Below are 10,395 nucleotides of genomic sequence, written 5' to 3' on the forward strand. Positions count from 1 at the left end.
CACCCGACTGGACAGCCCCTTTTGAGCTTATGTGTGATGCATCAAATTATGCATTGGGGGTTGTCCTTGCTCAGAAAATTGATAAATTGCCTAGGGTGATATATTATTCTTCTAGGACTTTAGATGCTGCCCAAGCGAATTATACTACTACTGAGAAAGAGCTATTAGCCATAGTTTTTGCTCTTGAAAAATTTCATTCTTATTTGCTTGGTACTCGCATTATTGTTTATACTGACCATGCAGCTCTAAAGTACTTGTTGAAGAAGGCTGATTTAAAGCCTAGGTTGATCTGATGGATGCTCTGGCTCCAAGAGTTTGACTTGGAGATCTGTGATAGGAGCGGAGCACAAAATTTAGTTGTTGATCATTTGAGTCGGATCGAACATGTGTCTGATGAGGACTCACCCATTCGGGATGATTTCCCGGATGATCATTTGTATATATTGTATAATATTTCTTATTCTCTTTCTACTCCCTGGTTTGCTAACATTGTCAATTATTTTGTTGCTTCTATTTTTCCTCTGATCGAGGCCGTACCCGAATCAAATAAACATGAAAATGCAGTAACTAGGAAGTGATCCTAGGTCGTTTACCAACGAGCAGTGACAAGCCAAATGTTCATAATATGCTGGCAGTAACAGTAACGATGGGGGGGGGGGGGGGTTTGGTTGTTTGGTAATTAAAGAGCAGAACAAATAAAATGGAATACGAAACTACTAATATTACGGGTTGTTTCCTCTGATTCAGAAGCCACTCTCTTATCCTGGGTTATGCAGAATTCGTCCCTAACAGTCAACCACTAAATCCAACCCTATTTCAATTTACTAAGCGAAAATCAACTTAGGGTTTTCAATACGTGATTAGGCACCACATACACCAGTTAGCCCTTCGTCCATTAAGCATGAACGCAAGTTAGGCTCAGAGGCAATTAATCGAACACGAAACATGCACTGATTAATATTCACGAAATTGGGATAACTGGTGAAGGGAAAACTGCCAGGAAACCACATTACAAGCGAAACCTCAAAGAGAGTTGGGCTTCGTCCTCAAAAGGAAACAACACCAGAAAATCTAGCCTTCCATGGATTCAAACAGAAAACGCAATTGAAACATGAAGCAGAAACGTAAATGAACAAAAACGTAAATGAACAGAAACGTAAATGAACAGAAATGTAAAATGGAACAGAAACGTAAATGAGAGTAAAAGAAGAAGCAAGAACGAAATTGTAATTAGAAGCAGAAAACGTAAAATTGCATTACGAACTCAGAAGCAGCAAAACAGAAAAACGAAAAACCCTAAAACAAAGCTCTGAATAATGAATAGCATAACAGAATAGAATGCCCTGCACGAATCCCAAGGCAGCTATTTAAAAAGAGTCACTCAAAGTCACTGGGCCCTATTACAATACTCTGGCCCAAAACGAAATAAACACTGAACAACATAAAATAAAATTGCGAAATTTCCTAATTAGAAATTAACTAAGGTAAGCGCTGCTTTATTTGCCCTCTTCAAGTCCACAACCAAAATCCGGATTAAGCCCAATGTTTCATTAATTCCTGAAATTAGATTAAAAACATCAAATTAGCTAAATGAGCCCAAATTATAAAACTGCCTAATTAATTGACAATTAAGACCAATCAATAATTAAAATGGTGCAAAAAGGGTTTAGAAAATAGAAGAAAATGATGGCACATCAAAACCCCCCATACTTAGCCTTTTGCACTCCTGGGCAAAATGAAACAAAGAACAAAATCCAAGGATATCAGAGGGAGACAAACAAAAACATTCACATATTTCTATATGAACATCAAGGAATGAAAGGAATGGGTAACATCTAACATAAGGAGATCCAAAAAGTCAAGACATTCATGAAAATCATCCAAGCAACCCAATCATGGCAAAATAGTTAATCAGCTCAAGAATGAAAAGTGATAAAGCCTCACAAGATATACACTCTATCTCTCAAGTGTCTAGGCTACTATTTACCCTCAAAGCACCCATGAAAGCAAACACCACATAAACTTGGCAAGATTCTAAAATTGACAATCAACCCATAAACACAAGCACATGAGGATCAAAAGGTCTTTTAAGGTTGTAATGGGGCCAAGGACAAGGTATGGAGAAATATGGAATAAGTGGCTAAATCCCAAAGGAATAGAGGAGCAAAGGGGAATAAGTGCATTTTAAGAAAAATAAGAAAATAAAAAGAAGTAAAGATAAAAATTAAACATGAAGAGTAGAACCAAGAGTTTCATCATTCTTGTGCCATTTAAGATCTTATTCACTCAACTTTATTGCTTTTCTTTTTCTTTTTTTCGAATTTTTTTTTTTTTCGAATTTTTTTTTTATTTTTTTTTTACTCTTTAGCCTTTGAGAAACAACATTTCATTCAGCATGTCCAACATTTAACCAATATACAATGTACATCAAGTATGGCCCAAAATACATCATGAAGCATAGCCAACAAAACAAGTTGTCCAATGAAACAAAAACCCCCCCCACACTTATTCCCAAAACAATTCCAAAGCTCCAAAATTCCTTAAGGATATGGTAATATCATGGTTTTTCACTTAAGGCTTGTAGTGAGCTTCAAAACAAGGAAAGGGAAACAAGGCTCAAAAGGGCTATCAAAGGAATTAATTCAAGGTAAGTCCATTTGGCTAGAAGCTTATAAGAACAAAATTGCCTTAATCATTTCCAAATATGCATGTGAATTAGGACGCATCAACAAGAATCAAGCCAAGGCTATTGTGCAAGCAATCAATGGGGCAAAACACACCAAATGATTATAATGATGGATGGCTCAAATTCTCACAAAGGTAAAATCATCACTTTCAAATTGAGCTTTCAAAACTATCATGACATGTAGAGAAGAATCAAGGATTTCAAGTCACAAAATGTCAAGAACTTTTATTTTCAAAACAATTACCCATTTCTTGAACATATCCTATAATTCAAAGAAAAACATGCAAAGTCGTACGTGCACACAAAATTGACCCAAAATATTAAACTAAAAATCCGACGAAACTAACAACATTAACAAATTAACAAAACCATCAAAACTAGCAAAACCAAAGAACACTCCCCCCCATACTTAAACAACACATTGTCCTCAATGTAGCACAATTAAAAGATTAAAAACAATTAAATCATCAAAGAGAATCGGACAAGTGTAATAAAAGCAAAGAAGGAGATAGGAAAAGAAAAACTCCCTAAGTCATGGTGGAGGAAGAGTAGGGTGGAGTAAGGAAGTCTCTTCCACCACTACGTCCACTAAAGAAGGGTTCGTGAGGAATGGCTTAAGTCGATGTCCGTTGACCTTGAAGCTCTTATTTGTGGAGTCGCTTTTGATCTCAACTGTACCATAAGGAAAAACATTAGTAACAACAAAAGGACCAATCCACTTAGACCTCAACTTACCACTCATGAGTCCAAGCCTAGAATTATACAATAACACTTTTTGCCCAACCACGAAGTCTTTTTTAACTATCATGCTATCATGGAACTTCTTGGTCTTTTCTTTGTAGAACTTGGCATTCTCGTAGGCTTCTAGGCGGATTTCATCTAACTCACTCAGTTGCAACTTCCTTTCCTCGCCAGCTTGATCCATAGAGAAGTTGCAAGTCTTCACTGCCCAGTATGCTTTGTGCTCAATTTCCACTGGAAGATGACATGCCTTTCCAAAGACAACCCGATAAGGAGACATTCCTATGGGTGCTTTGTAGGCAGTCCGATGTGCCCAGAGAGCATCATCAAGCCTGGTACTCCAATCTTTCCTGCTTGGCTGCACAATCTTCTCTAGAATTCTCTTGATTTCCCTGTTAGAAATTCCTGCCTGTCCATTAGTCTGGGGGTGGTATGGTGTGGATACTTTGTGTACCACCCCGTACTTTTTAAGCAGGGCATGCATTGTCCTGTTGCAAAAATGGGTTCCTTGATCACTAACAATTGCTTTAGGTACTCCAAACCTGCAAAACAGATTAGACCTGACAAAGTCTGCGACAACTTTAGCATCATTAGTTCTAGTGGGCTTGGCTTCCACCCATTTTGAAACATAATCAACTGCAAGGAGAATGTAAACATAACCAAAAGAGACAAGAAAAGGACCCATGAAATCTATACCCCAGACATCAAACACCTCACAGAATAGCATAGGTTGCTGAGGCATTTGTTGTCGCCATGTAAGTGTATTTCCTGCTCTCTAACACTGCTCACAAGTGCTGCAGATCTTCCACGCATCTTTAAAGATGGTGGGCCAATAAAAACCACAATCAAGCACTTTGCGAGCTGTCCTTTGAACACCCAGATGACCTCCCGGTGCGGAAGAATGACAGAACTGCAGGACTGAGTCAGTCTCATGATCTGGAATGCACCGTCTAATGACCTGATCACTGCACAATTTCCACAAGTAGGGGTCATCCCAAATAAAATGCTTAGCATCACAAAATTTGCTAGTTTTTTGGAACTTTCAAATCTGACCAAACTAAAGGCTCTAGCTATTTTTCCCACAAAATATGGATTAAAAGAAGTTACCACAAAAAAATTCAGCCAAAAATAACAACCCTAGCTACTAAAACAAAAAATCTCAAATAATTCAGCATGGGTGGTCGCTAGAATCCATCTCTAGCTGATTTCTACTACTACTCTGTTTTTGCCGCAAGCTGATTTCTACTACTACTCTGTTTTCAAGCACAATCTTCACAGCAAAACACCAAAGACTGAAACAGGGGAAACGCTTAATGGTAAAACTGAAACAGAACACACATTAAACAAAACACCAGGACACTAATCAACACTAACACACATACTAACAATTAAAACACGAAAGGATTAAACACACAACACTAGCTAGCTATTATGAACCTTTGGACACTGCTCCCCGGCAACGGCGGCAAATTTGATCGAGGTCGTACCCGAATCAAATAAACATGAAAATGCAGTAACTAGGAAGTGATCCTAGGTCGTTTCCCAACGAGCAGTGACAAGCCAAATGTTCATAATATGCTGGCAGTAACAGTAACGATGGGGGGGGGGGGTTTGGTTGTTTGGTAATTAAAGAGCAGAACAAATAAAATGGAATACGAAACTACTAATATTAAAAACGGGTTGTTTCCTCTGATTCAGAAGCCACTCTCTTATCCTGGGTTATGGAGAATTCGTCCCTAACAGTCAACCACTAAATCCAACCCTATTTCAATTTACTAAGCGAAAATCAACTTAGGGTTTTCAATACGTGATTAGGCACCACATACACCAGTTAGCCCTTCGTCCATTAAGCATGAACGCAAGTTAGGCTCAGAGGCAATTAATCGAACACGAAACGTGGACTGATTAATATTCACGAAATTGGGATAACTGGTGAAGGGAAAACTGCCAGGAAACCACATTACAAGCGAAACCTCAAAGAGAGTTGGGCTTCGTCCTCAAAAGGAAACAACACCAGAAAATCTAGCCTTCCATGGATTCAAACAGAAAACGTAATTGAAACATGAAGCAGAAACGTAAATGAACGGAAACGTAAATGAACAGAAACGTAAACGAACAGAAATGTAAAATGGAACAGAAACGTAAATGAGAGTAAAAGAAGAAGCAAGAACGAAATTGTAATTAGAAGCAGAAAACGTAAAATTGCATTACGAACTCAGAAGCAGCAAAACAGAAAAACGAAAAACCCTAAAACAAAGCTCTGAATAATGAATAGCATAACAGAATAGAATGCCCTGCACGAATCCCAAGGCAGCTATTTAAAAAGAGTCACTCAAAGTCACTGGGCCCTATTACAATACTCTGGCCCAAAACGAAATAAACACTGAACAACATAAAATAAAATTGCGAAATTTCCTAATTAGAAATTAACTAAGGTAAGCGCTGCTTTATTTGCCCTCTTCAAGTCCACAACCAAAATCCGGATTAAGCCCAATGTTTCATTAATTCCTGAAATTAGATTAAAAACATCAAATTAGCTAAATGAGCCCAAATTATAAAACTGCCTAATTAATTGACAATTAAGACCAATCAATAATTAAAATGGTGCAAAAAGGGTTTAGAAAATAGAAGAAAATGATGGCACATCATCCTCCCACAGCATCTAAGGCTCAAAAATATAAAATTAAAAGTGATGCTAAGCATTTTATTTGGGATGACCCCTACTTGTGGAAATTATGCAGTGATCAGGTCATTAGACGATGCATCCCAGATCATGAGACTGACTCAGTCCTGCAGTTCCGTCATTCTTCCGCACCGGGAGGTCATCTGGGTGTTCAAAGGACAGCTCGCAAAGTGCTTGACTGTGGCTTTTATTGGCCCACCATCTTTAAAGATGCGTGGAAGATTTGTAGCACTTGTGAGCAGTGTCAGAGAGCAGGAAGTGCACTTACATGGCGACAACAAATGCCTCAGCAACCTATGTTATTCTGTGAGGTGTTTGGTGTTTGGGGCATAGATTTCATGGGCCCTTTTCTTGTCTCTTTTGGTTATGTTTACATTCTCCTTGCAGATGATTATGTTTCAAAATGGGTGGAAGCCAAGCCCACTAGAACTAATGATGCTAAGGTTGTTGTAGATTTTGTCAGATCTAATCTGTTTTACAGGTTTGGAGTACCTAAAGCAATTGTTAGTGATCAAAGAACCCATTTTTGCAACAAATCAATGCATGCCTTGCTTAAAAAGTATGGGGTTGTACACAGGGTATCCACACCATACCACCCCAAACCAATGGACAGACAGAAATTTCTAACAGAGAGATCAAGAGAATTTTAGAGAAGATTGTGTAGCCAAGCAGGAAAGATAGGAGTACCAGGCTTGATGATGCTTTTTGGGCACATAGGACTGCCTACAAAGCACCCATAGGAATGTCTCCTTATCGGGTTGTCTTTGGAAAGGCATGTCATCTTCCAGTGGAGATTGAGCACAAAGCATACTGGGCAGTGAAGACCTGCAACTTCTCTATGGATCAAGCTAGTGAGGAAAGAAAGTTGCAACTGAGTGAGTTAGATGAGATCTGCCTATAAGCGTATGATAATGCCAAGTTCTACAAAGAAAAGACCAAGAAGTTCCATGATAGCATGATAATTAAGAAGGACTTCATGGTTGGGCAAAAAGTGTTATTGTATAATTCTAGGCTTGGACTCATGAGTGGCAAGTTGAGGTCTAAGTGGATTGGTCCTTTTGTTGTTACTAATGTTTTTCCTTATGGTACAGTTGAGATCAAAAGCGACTCCACAAACAAGAGCTTCAAGGTCAATGGACACCGACTTAAGCCATTCCTCACAAACCCTTCTTTAGTGAACGTAGTGGTGGAAGAGACTTCCTTACTCCACCCTACTCTTCCTCCACCATGACTTAGGGAGTTTCTCTTTTCCTATCTCCTTCTTTACTTTTATTACATTTGTCCGATTCTATTTGATGGTTTCATTGCTTTTAATCTTTTACTTGTGCTACATTGAGGACAATGTAGCACAAGTAAATTTTGCTAGTTTTGTTAATTTTGTTAGTTGTGTTAAATTTGTTAATTTTGTTAGTTTTGTTGGGTTTCTAGTTTAATATTTTAGGTCAATTCTGTTTGCATGTACAACTTTGCATATTTTTCTTTGAATTATAGGATATGTTCAAGAAATGGGTAATTGTTCTGAAAATAAAAGTCTCTTGACATTTTGTGATTTGAAATCCTTGTTTTTCCTCTACATGCCATGATAGTTTTGAAAGCTCAATTTGGAAGTGATAAGTTTACCTTTGTGAGAATTTGAGCCATCCATCATCATAATCTTTTGGTGTGCTTTGCCCCATTGATTGTTTGCATAATAGCCTTGGCTTGATTCTTGTTGATGCTTCCTAATTCACATGCATATTTGGAAATGATTTAGGAAATTTTGTTCTTATAAGCCTCTAGCCAAATGGACCTACCTTGAATTAATTCCTTTGATAGCCCTTTTCAGCCTTGTTTCCCTTTCCTTGTTTTGAAGCTCACTACAAGCCTTAAGTGAAAAACCATGATATCACCTTACCCTTAAGGAATTTTGGAGCTTTGGAATTGTTTTGGGAATAAGTGTGGGGGGTTTTGTTGGATAACATGTTTTGTTGGCTATGCTTCATGATGCATTTTTGGGCCATATTGATGTACATTGTATATGGATTAAATGTTGGACATGCTGCTGAATGATATGCTAGTTCTCAAATGCTACTTTTCGTTTCAGCAATAAAATTTTGTTCTTCAATCCATAATTTTGTTCTCTATTGATTAATGGAAGGCTAAGTCTCCAGTGTTGTTTTCTCTTGAGGATCAAGCACAGTTCTCTTTGAGGTTCTATTATTACTGTTTTATTACTATCTGTTATAAACGTTTGGTTGACCATTGCTCATTGGGAGACGACCTAGGATCACTTCCTAGATACTGCATTTTTAATGTTTATTTGATTCGGGTACGGCCTCGATCAAATTTGGCGTTGTTGTCGGGGAGCAGTGGTCCAAAGGTTCATAAAAGCTAGTGATTCATGTTTTATGTTTAGTTGTTTTACGTTTACTTCTTTTGTTTAGTGTGTTTGTGTTGTGTTAGTGCGTTGTTCTGTTTTATTTGATGTCCTGTTTTGCAATTTAGCAGTACCCCTTGTTCAGCGTTTCCCCTGTTTCAGTTTTATGTTTTGCTGTGAATAGTGCTTATCGATGAAATTAGAGACTGATTCTGTGTTACTGTTCACACAACATTACATTAGCGACTGAATTAGCGATGGTTGTTTACAATTTAATTGACGATTTTTGTTTTGATGGTTAAGGTTGTTATTTTTGGCTGAATTTTTGTGTGGTAGGTTTTTTTTATTCATATTTTGTGTGAAAAATACCAGGAACACTTGGTGTGGCTGGATTTGAGAGATTCAAAAAAATTTGAGAACTAGTGTTGAACAAAACTTCAAACAGCCATAACTTTTGCTCCGGGTATCAGAATAACTATTATTATATATGCATTTGGGGTAGAAAAAAATTTCCCGTACTATGTTAACCTACTAAAGCCAGTTAGGGACTCCCAAACACCAAAAATCAGCCGTTTACAAAGTTTTTTTTATTTTTTAAGTATTATTGTCCTATTTTTCTAAACTTTGCTTAGGTATTTTTCATAGTTAGACTTTGAATTTTTGTCTGAAAATTTTTGTGCTATCTTTTCATGATTTTAGGGTGTTGCTCACATATTTTCAGCTCATTTTGATATAATTTGAGTATAGTTGTAGTTTTACCCGCTTGTTTGGTGTTTGTTGAGAAACACATTATTTGCTGCATATAGTGCATGACTAGGGGCAATCCAGGCAATTTACAACCCTTTGATCCTGAAATAGATAGAACCTTTCATAGATTAGTTAGGCATAGTGTGCATCCTGATCATTCTGTGCATTTTGAGCATTCTGAGTATTCTATTGCTAGTGATTCTGAATATTCTGATTTTGAGCATTCCACTACTAATTTTTATACTGAGAACATGGCTCAACCTCCACCTCGTGAGAGGACTCGTAGGGAGATGGTTGCACCTGATTTCACTTATGAAAGCTTGTGCATTCAATATCCTGATGAGGCTGTTCCATATGTTCTCAAGACTGGACTAATACATTTGCTGCCCAAGTTGGATGGTCTTGCAGGTGAAGATCCTTATAAGCATCTTGAGGAGTTCCATATTGTTTGTTTCACCATGAAGCCCCCTGATGTCCAAGAAGATCATATCTTTCTAAAGGCTTTTCCTTATTCTCTGGAGGAAGTGGCAAAAGATTGGCTATACTACCTTGCTCCTAGGTGTATTTTCAGTTGGGATGACCTTAAGAGGGTGTGTTCTTGGAGAAATTCTTCCCTGCATCTAGGACCACTGCCATCAGAAAAGACATTTCAGGCATCAGGCAACTTGGTGGAGAAAGCTTGTATGAGTACTGGGAAAGATTCAAGAAATTGTGTGCAAGCTGCCCTCACCACCAGATTTCTGAGCAACTTCTTCTTCAATATTTCTATGAGGGACTTAGCAACATGGAGAGGAGTATGATTGATGCTGCTAGTGGCGGAGCTCTTGGTGATATGACCCCTGCTGAGGCTAGGAATTTGATTGAGAAGATGGCTTCCAACTCCCAACAATTCAGTGCAAGAAATGATGCTATTATTCTTAGAGGAGTCCATGAGGTGGCCATGGATTCATCTTCATCTACTGAAAATAAAAAGCTTGAAGGAAAACTTGATGCCTTGGTCAACCTAGTAACTCAGCTTGCCATGAATTAGAAATCTACACCTGTTGCAGGAGTCTGTGGTCTATGTCCTTCTTTACAACAATCTGGAGTCAATGAGCAACCTGAAGCTTATGCTGCAAACATTTATAATAGACTCCCTCAACAGCAAAACCAACAACAGCAAAATAATTATGACCTTTCAAG

The 10,395-nt window shown here is 38.0% G+C and overlaps 1 non-coding gene across 1 annotated transcript; it reads right to left on the minus strand.

The window, feature by feature from the left end:
• Positions 1-9,844: 9,844 nt before the first annotated feature.
• On the minus strand, positions 9,845-9,951 carry LOC113001785 (small nucleolar RNA R71). The gene has a single exon (XR_003267271.1). It is a non-coding gene; the product is annotated as a small nucleolar RNA R71 (small nucleolar RNA).
• Positions 9,952-10,395: the final 444 nt, after the last annotated feature.

Source organism: Glycine max, chromosome 5 (assembly GCF_000004515.6).
Source record: "Glycine max cultivar Williams 82 chromosome 5, Glycine_max_v4.0, whole genome shotgun sequence".
NCBI lineage: Eukaryota > Viridiplantae > Streptophyta > Magnoliopsida > Fabales > Fabaceae > Glycine > Glycine max.